This window comes from Phaethon lepturus, unplaced genomic scaffold (assembly GCF_000687285.1).
Source record: "Phaethon lepturus isolate BGI_N335 unplaced genomic scaffold, ASM68728v1 scaffold8418, whole genome shotgun sequence".
Classification (NCBI taxonomy): domain Eukaryota; kingdom Metazoa; phylum Chordata; class Aves; order Phaethontiformes; family Phaethontidae; genus Phaethon; species Phaethon lepturus.
Window position 1 is genome coordinate 83,747 of NW_010556933.1, and position 9,372 is coordinate 93,118.

The window sequence follows — 9,372 nt, forward strand, 5'->3', positions numbered from 1 at the left end:
CACATCTCCCTTCCCTGCCTCCTCCACCTCCTGCCCAAGCTCTGCACTCTGGGTCTCTCCCGATCCTTCATCCCCTTTCTCATGCACCTTCTCTTCCTCCTCCTTTACTCCTTTTCCGTCTTCACTTTCCTTTCCCCCCCTGTCTCTCTCCTCCAGTCCCTCTCCCACTCCTTTCTCTCCTTCCTCATCTGTCTTCTCCAGCTTTTCCTCCTCTTCAAACATTTTCCCTTTCTTTATTTTCTTCTTCCCCATCTTCTCCACCCCCTCTATTCTCACCTTCTTGCGCTTCTCTGCTTTCCCCTTCTCCTGCTTTTGCCTCCCACCACCCCATCCCTGGGTGCTGCTGCTCCCTCGCTTGGCTCTGCCCCGTACCCCTGCCCAATTCCTGCCCCCATTAGCACCTTCCTCCCGCTCCTCGATGCCCTCCATCACATCCCTGGGACTTTCCTCAAATTCATCCTTCTTGCTCCCTCCTTTTCTCAGCAATCCCTTTTTCTGCTGCTTCCTTTGTTCTTGCTTCTTCTCTCTTTTCCTTTTTGAGTCTTGGGCATCCCCTTGCTGCTGTGGGACAGGGGGGTCCAGATCCTTCTCTTCACCCTCCCTCACAGTGGTGACACCCACGTCCATCTCCAAAGCCCCAGGCTCTCCAGACAGGGAGGCAGCCCCACCAGCAACATGATCGCTTGGCTTTGGGACCTTTGGGAAGAAGCCAGAAGGGAAGAAAGGTTGAAGCTGGGAAAGGCAATTGACTATCCCAAAGCCCAGGTGCATGACAGGGGTGCAGAAGTGCCCTCCCCCGTGCAGGACTGGGTCTGGGGGATGACAGTTCCTCCTGGGTTTCCTACCCCAACTCCAGCCTTGGTTCCCAAGTGCTGCCATCCTGCTGTGGGTCCTGCTCTCCGGGGTTTGCGCTGTGACCTACAAGAAGAGCAAAGCCACTTCTCACCACATTGTTGAGCAGCAGCCTCCACCTCTTACATGCGGAGTTAGGGGACTGCTCCCAAGAAGCACTTGTTTCCCTTCAGGAATGGTGAACCTCATGAGGTTCAACAAGGTCAAGTGCAGGGTCCTGCACCCAGGTTGGGGCAACCCCCGATATCAGCACAAGCTGGGAATGAAGGGATGGAGAGCAGCCCTGCCGAGAAGGACTTGGGCAGTCCTGGGGGATGAAAAGCTGGACAGGAGCCAGCCATGCTGGCCCGGGCTGCCCCCAAAGCCGCGTGGCCGGCGGGGCGAGGGAGGGGGTTCTGCCCCTCTGCCCCGCTCTAGGGAGACCCCCCTGCAGGGCTGCGTCCAGCTCTGGAGCCCTCGGCACAGGAGAGACACGGACCTGCTGGAGCGGGGCCAGAGGAGGCCCCAGCAACGCTCCGAGGGCTGGAACAGCTCTGCTGGGAGGACAGGCTGGGAGAGCTGGGGGGGCTCAGCCTGGAGCAGAGAATGGTCCAGAGAGACCTTCCTGCAGCTGCCAGGGCTGAAAGGGGCTGATAAAGATGGGGACAGACTTTTCAGCAGGGCTTGTAGCGATAGGACAAGGGGTGATGGTTTTAAACTAGGAGTGATTTAGACTAGACATAAGGAAGAAATGTTTCACCATGAGGGTGGTGAACCCCTGGCCCAGGTTGCCCAGAGAGGTGGTAGATGCCCCATCCCTGGAAACATTCCAGGTCAGGTTGGATGGGGTTCTGAGCAACCTGCTCTGGTTGAAGATGTCCCTGCTAATGGCAGGGGGGGTGGACTAGATGGCCTTGAAAGGCCCCTTCCAGCCCAAGCTATTCCATGATTCTATGGTGGCACCCAAAGCAGCAATGACCAGCTCCTACAGGAACAAGATGGCCCCAGGTTGCAGCTTACAGGTTGAGGAAGCTCAAATGAGCAGGAACACAAGGTCTCCAGACCAAATGAGGGAGGCAGCAAGGAAGTGTCCCCAGAGACACTGCTGCCCAGAGAAGAGTACAGGTTTGGCAAGATTCGGCAGCACCAACAGAAAGCAGCACAGAGATGGCATCACACCGAGCATCATGGACACACTGAAGGAGATCTTGTGATGGCACGCACCTCCTGGGACTGTGGGGACAGGCTCCCCCACCACTCTCCCGAGGAGGCAGCCTGAGCATTGGCATGATGGGGAAGGACACAGTCTCATCATCACAAGCTACAGGACCAGGAATGTCCAGATCCATGACCTCCACCCTCAGGAACATGGGTGGGGAACACAGGAATGTTTCTTTGGTCAGCAAAGAGGTCAGGGAGCTCTGTGGGACATGTAAACATTAGAAAGCACCAACCTGCTCCTATAAAATACTTTCTCCCAAAGCTTCTCCAAGCCAGGCAAGGAGTTGGGAACCTCATCTCCAAGTTGCTCGTGTTTCAGAAGAGCAAAGCAAGAGATGAACAAGGGAGTAGCATGCACAGTCTAAACCTAGCCTACATCTTGTAGGTTGAGCCTACATCTCCACAGGGTTGAAGTGATGGTGTCCCCTTGCCCACAGGAAAACTTGGGGCTGTCTCCACTTGCTCATTGTCACCTCCCAACTGAGCAAGAGTCCCACGAGGCTGCAGAGCATCACATTCCCAGCTTGTGATCAGCACCACCACAAAGAAAAAACCCACCAACGTATCCAGACCAGCAGGTGAAAAGCACTCAGAGCCACATTCCTCCAGCCTATGCCAGGCAACCTTGCAGCTGAGCTCAGGCCCTCGCACCAGCCCATGGGTCAGGTTCATTGCCTGCCTTGCACCTCTCCTTGCACCCCTCAGCAGGGCCAGTACAAAAGCATAGCCAGTTGCCCTGATGCCACCCAAGAAGGAGCAGAAAAGCTCCAAGAAGGAGCAGAGAAGCCATATTTCTCCTCCCAAGGAGGATGGTGATGGCTCTCCTGCATGTCCAGGTGAGCACAAAGAAAGCAGAGCCACAATTTCTGCTTTTAGCCAAAACACCTCACAGACAACATTTCTGCAACAGAAAGGGAGATTTTTTGGCCCGTTTCTAAGAGATCGTTTAGGCTAAATTACCAGGCTGTGGGACATCAGAGCAATGCAGGGCTCAGGAAAGCCTTCAAGCCAGCTTGGGATGGAGGCAGTAAGTTCCCAAAAAAAACAGGGGCCGGATGCTTTTTCCGCACAGCTGGAGTACACATTACGCAATCTCCACTACAGTCATTAGGGCAAACGGCCCGGCAAAACACGCTCAGCCCCTCCAATCTCATTAGCAGCCAAGCACCAGTAGATTCTCATGACTCAGAAGGCAAAGTCCTACCACCTTTTGGGATCGGCTCCTTCCCCAGAAGGTCTTATTAGAGGCCTCTCACCGGACATGAAAGCCCCTGCCTCTAAGACGCAGAGAGGATTAGCCTGTTAAGGGCCAGCTTTGTGAATTTAACTTCCTATCTCTGCCCAGATCTAGCACAAGACAAGGAAAAGAAACACCCTTTTCCCAGGCTTTGCAAGGCTGGTTGTCCCCACTAGCATTTCCCCACCGCCTACCTCTGTATTTATGTAGGTATGTGCATCTGAGCGATCATGCCCTGCTGACTCCAGCATCCTTGGGGAGGTTGGATGGGGCCAGGAGCCTCCTTCACCACCCTCAAATCCCAGGATTCCACTTGCAATGGTTTTTGCAAGCTTTAAGGTCACTGAAGGCACCAGGACATAGCCAAAGTGTCCCATGAAGGCACCAGTAATGAGGTGGTCTCAGTGATACAGGAGGGAAAAATCAGGGCAAGAAGAGAAAGGACAATTTCTAGTTCTCTGAGCAAAAAGCATAAAGAAAAATGGCTCGACTTACCTTGAGGAGTTCTCCAGCCCCACTGATGGCCCTTGGTGGAGGGTTGATTTCATCTTCTGAAAGATATTCAGAAGTGTTGATCCGGGAAGGGTTAGAAGGACAGAGCTGGCAGGAGTACGCCAACAGCAGCATCACCCCCAAATACTCACCCAGGCCCTGCAATGGCAGCCACCCAAGCCACAGTGCCCACGTGCCACTGGCATCACCCTCCCCTTCCGCAGCCACCTTGGTTAGGAAGCAGGAGCCCAAAAGAGCAGGCCTCAATTAGCCAGGCTTTTCCAAGCATGAGGGGAGCTTTGAGGCTTTATGGGGTTAGGAAATCCCCATCTTGCTTCCAGCAATAATGAACAGGTATTTTATGGAGCAAATACATGAAAACTATCACCCATCCTCAACCACCTCCTCACTAGATGCATTGCTGCTCTCAGGGACACCAGCCCAGAACAGCAGAAGGGATGAGAAGGCTCCAAAACAAAGATGCATCAAACAACAGCTTGCGTTCATCCACACCAGCTCCGTCTGTAGAAGATTAAGTGACCCTTGTAGCAGATGGCAAGAGGGAGAGAGAGGTGGGGGACAAAGCCACAGGGTGAGAAATACAAGAGTGAAGGGAGGGCAAGGAGAAAGAAAAAGCAAAGCATAGGGAAAATGGGAACAGGACCTAGAAGAAAATGAGCTCAGAGGGGACTCAAACAGAGCCCTAAGAGCTGACCTGTGATGGCCACCAGAAATCTTATCACACTGTCTGCATGTTTGTTTTCAAAGCTGAAGCCAGGTTCTTCTGCTCCTGGCCATGCCAGGCTACGTCTAACCTCACAGCGCCCTGAAACCTATCCCAGCTTCACCCGAAGCTTGCCAAGCATCGAGGCTCTTGTTATAAATTCTGACTTCATTGAGTTTCTCTTTCGAAGGCTTTCAAGGGAGGCCAAAACCACACAGGGATTTTTCTTGAAAGCTGCTGCTGAGAAGCTGCTGGGTTAAGTCATTAATGAAAAAAAAAACAACAAAACCAACTGAGTTAATTATAGGTTGGCCATGGCAATATACACTTTCGTTCCCTGGGAATATGCCTGCTCTCAAATTCACAATCCTTCAGCCGCTGTCAGAAATCAGGATGGTAAATTCAGGATTAGGCAGCCACGATCTTCCAAAAAAATTCCTGCAATGCAAATGCCTGGCACTTGCACTGGGAACACCGGCAACACCAGGACACCAACCACAGGCACCCCTGGGGGGTTTCAAGGCTGCAGCTTCAATTGCATCCGTTCAGGAGAGTTTGCTGACATCTCAGACACTTTGCAAGAGGGATGGAGACTCCCCATGGGGAAGGGAAAAAGTATCTCTGCCGGTTTTACACACCAAGAGGATAAATGTGATATGTTAATGTGGGCAACACAAAACGTAGGGGGAAATCAGTCAGGATCTGTGCTCGCCAGCATCAGCCCAAGAACAGCAGTGAAGACCAAATGCCTCAGAAAGGGATGCTGTCGGGATGAGACCAACCCCAGCCTCGTGCTTGGGAAGTGACAGAGACATCCACATCCTGGTGTTCCTCGTTAGAGCTAGTTCATGCTCTTGGTCCAACACCAAAATGTGACTGATTCAACCCCAACGCCGCATGCATCTGAGCTTCAGGCAATTTATGCTTTAATTCAAGATGCTCAAAGGATCCCTTTTAGGGGTTTGCAGACAACCACAAGTTGTAGGACACCATCCTTACAGCTCCCCTGAGAGCAAATCACATGAGTGCCCCTTAATCCTTCAGTGCAGAGACCACCACGTACCAACCCAGATGTAGCTCCCTCCTCTGCTTGGATCCCATCCCGTAGACTCAAGCCAAGACCTTTCCCTTCCACAGCCTCTTGCTTTAAGGAGCTTCTTGGCCAAAAAGGAGACAGAGAAGGAACACAAGTTTTTTCTTATTAAAAAACCTTTTTGATAATCAAAGCAGCCCAAGGAGAGCAGAGCTGGACACGGTGCTCCCGTGCACAACTCTGGAGTGAACCCAGATGGGTAACCCCAGCATGGGACTTACGGGGAGCCCGGTTCCAGCGGCAGGGGGGGGGGGGGGGGGGGGCGGAGAGGGGGACAAAGCCCCAGTGATGCCATCTCCTCCCTGGCTGCCACCATCATCTCCCCATTCCATCCAAGGAGTTACCTGCTGATGATGTTTTCCTGCAGTGGTTTCTCCTTGACTTTGGACAATTTCTTCTTCTTCCCTCTTACCACAGGAGGCTGCACATCAGGACAGAGTGGGGTAGGAGAGAAGGAAGTTCATGGAATGGGTTTGATGCCCACAAAACACTGGGGACAATCACGAGGGTCACCCCAATGCCCAGGCATGGAGAGGGTTGGCTGGTACCTGCACCGTGCATGGCGTTTCCTCCGGCTCCTTCCTCACAGCCTTCGGCACCTCCTGCCCCTTCCCCGACTCGCTCTTTCGCTTCCTGGGAACAAGAGTGAATTCATCCCACCGAGGCCAAACCTACAGCAAACCCCTTGGTGGCAGAAATAAGCCATGGCATGATGCCATGCTGCCTAACCCTCACGTCCAGCAGCACCAAAAAAAGGGCTCCCAAAAGGCAGTTTGGAGGGATTTCCCTGCTGACCGTTTCAGGGCTGAACTGCAGCAAGTGTGATAACATAATGCTGGAGGCCCCCCAAAAATCCCCTGCCATGCCTCATGGCACCTACCTGCTGCTGCTCTTCGCCCCACTTGTCCTTGAGACTCCCATGGCTCCGTCACCCACCAGCTCTTCGAGATGTGGCGTGGGATTAAAGCAGCATCCCCAAGGATGACCACTGCAATGAGACAGGGGTGGCATACGGCCAGCAGCACCCCAGTTTTGCTCTTAGAGGACACCCCAGCTCAACTCCAGCTCAACCTTGCAATCTGCAGCTACCCACAGGGTTAAGCTCAGCTTTAACCAAGACCCAGGCTGAACATCAAATGGAAAAGCTGTGAGCTCAGTCCCTGAGCTGCTGGTGGAGGGATTAAAAATAAAATCGCTGCTTAAACAAAAGGAAAGCCCCCCCCCAGATAGTATAGGGTCTATCCACAGGTCCACACAGGTAGGTGGGGGTTGTGTGCTGGGGTGGATTTACACCCGCAGAGCGGCCCAGGTTACCCAGTACACATTATCCGGGCCCTAAATTACACTCAGAAAGGCACCACAGTGGAAAATAATAAAACATAGCAAAGACACAAGGGCAAAACTGAGATATCGATCCCCCCCAAAGCAGGCAGCTGTGTCATCATTGCCCTGCTAGCACTGCTCCTCTCCTTCCCATAGCTGGGGAAGCCGGACACCCACCCCCCAAAATCACCACTCCCCCTGGAAACTCAAGGCCTCAGAGGATACAAGAAATAAAGATCACATTCAAACAACACTGAGGTGGTCCCCGTCCACGAAAGACCTTCACCACTGAAGAAAAAGAAGGGGAGTTTTCAAGGAGAGAAGGACAAGCTACAGAGCACCACGAGACATCCCACAAACTTCTCAAGGAGTAGAAAACACATTGAAAACTTCCATGTTTTACCAGCCTTCGCCGAGCCGTGAGCACTTACAGCTGCTGGTGGGACCACGCTCGCTCAGTGCAGGGTGAGGTGCTCTCTCAGAGCCACCCAACCTGCAGAAGACCTCATGCCTGGCCCAGCAGCCTCCCCAAGGGCAATGCCCCTCTGCAGGCAGCTTATTTAAAGACTCCCTCCGCCCTGATTGGAGGCTCCTAGCCCAGGATGCACCCTGGGAAATGAAGTTTTAGCTCAAAAAGCTGAACTTGAGGAAAACCCCTAGCCCGCAGCTCTTTGGCAAGGGGACCTGCTAAGGGGAAAACGCCTTGCACCACTCGGGTGGGGAATCGGGCCAAACAGATCACTTTAAAAACAACTTCGGGAGACCCCCCCCGCCCCAGAGATACCCCCTCTGCAACTACGTGATTAAATTAGACCTAAACCCCAGCTTTTCTCAGCGGTCCCTTACCCATCAGAGCCCCACAGCTGGGTTTGGAGAGATCTTTGAGCCCTGACGCCGGGTGCAGAGCCCAGACGGTGCAAGGTGCTGCACGCTGCGGCCCACGAGCCCCATCCCCGGGCACCCATGCACCCCGTCCCTCTCCAGCCCTATTCCTGCAGGTGAGTCCATCGCTTTCACCTGCCCGCTTGGCCCATCAAGCACCTCGTCGCAGCTGAGCCTCAGAGCGGCCTCAACCATCAAAAGGACCTGGGGGTGCTGGTTGACAGCCGGCTGAACATGAGCCAGCAGTGTGCCCAGGTGGCCAAGAAGGCCAACAGCGTCCTGGCCTGTATCAGCACTAGTGTGGCCAGCAGGAGCAGGGCAGGGATCGTGCCCCTGGACTGGGCACTGGCGAGGCCACACCTTGAATCCTGTGTTCAGTGTTGGGCCCCTCACTACAAGAAGGACATTGAGGTGCTGGAGCGTGTCCAGAGAAGGGCAACGAAGCTGGTGAGGGGTCTGGAGCACAAGTCTGGTGAGGAGCGGCTGAGGGAACTGGGGGGGTTCAGTCTGGAGAAGAGGAGGCTGAGGGGAGACCTTATCGCTCTCTGCAACTGCCTGAAAGGGGGTTGTGGTGAGGTGGGTGTTGGTCTCTTCTCCCAAGTAACGAGCAATAGGACAAGAGGAAATGGCCTCAAGTTGCCCAGGGGAAGTTTAGACTAGTTATTAGGAAAAAATTCTTTACAGAGAGGGTGGTCAAGCATTGGAACAGGCTGCCCAGGAAGGTGGTGGAGTCACCATCTCTGGAAGTGTTCAAAAAACATGTAGACGTGGCACTTTGGGACATGGTTTAGTGGGCGTGGTGGTGTTGGGTTGATGGTTGGACTTGATGATCTTGAAGTTCTTTTCCGACCTTGATTCCATGATTCTGTGTGTGATCCTCAACCCAGTGCAAGCAGCGCGCTGGGAAGGGGTTGGTGCAAAGGGGCCGGGGGACTTTACACAGCGTGAAGAAACACGAGCTTTCCCCAAAAATGTTGGGTTGGGGAGGGAAGGTATTCCTTCACACCGAGATCCCCAGCCGGGGCGAGTAGCGGGGCCACGCATTCCCCTGGGAAGGTGCCGCCCGGTTCACGGCCAGGAGCGGAAAACCTCGGAGGCAGGGCTGGCTCCGGGAAAGCCTCTTTGATCCCCGTTGCGCCACCCAGGGAAAAAGCACCCAAGCCACCTTTCTTGCTGGATGAGTAAAAGTTGTCAAGGGATGGGAGCCGGCCCCAGGGCAGGGAGCAGGAGAGGACGACTTCATGCCAGGGCTTGTTCGCTCCCGGCCGCCTCCTGACAAGCCAAGGTCCGGCATATATCTGATTTTCTTCCATTTTCATTCCAGGTCCCATATAGATTTGTTCAGCCCTGGTGCTTGATGAAGTTTTCTCCCAAGCTCTCCACACCAGTTGGAATATCTGCCATGGACAACGATGGGGTTTGCAGGATAGATGAGCTGGGAGAACCCTGTCCTAGTCTAGACCTGCTCCAATTTGCCTATACATCCAACCCAAACAGAACCTGGGTTGAGCCTCTTAATAATTAAGATGGGTCTTACTTATGTATATTTTTATATATTTTTATATATTA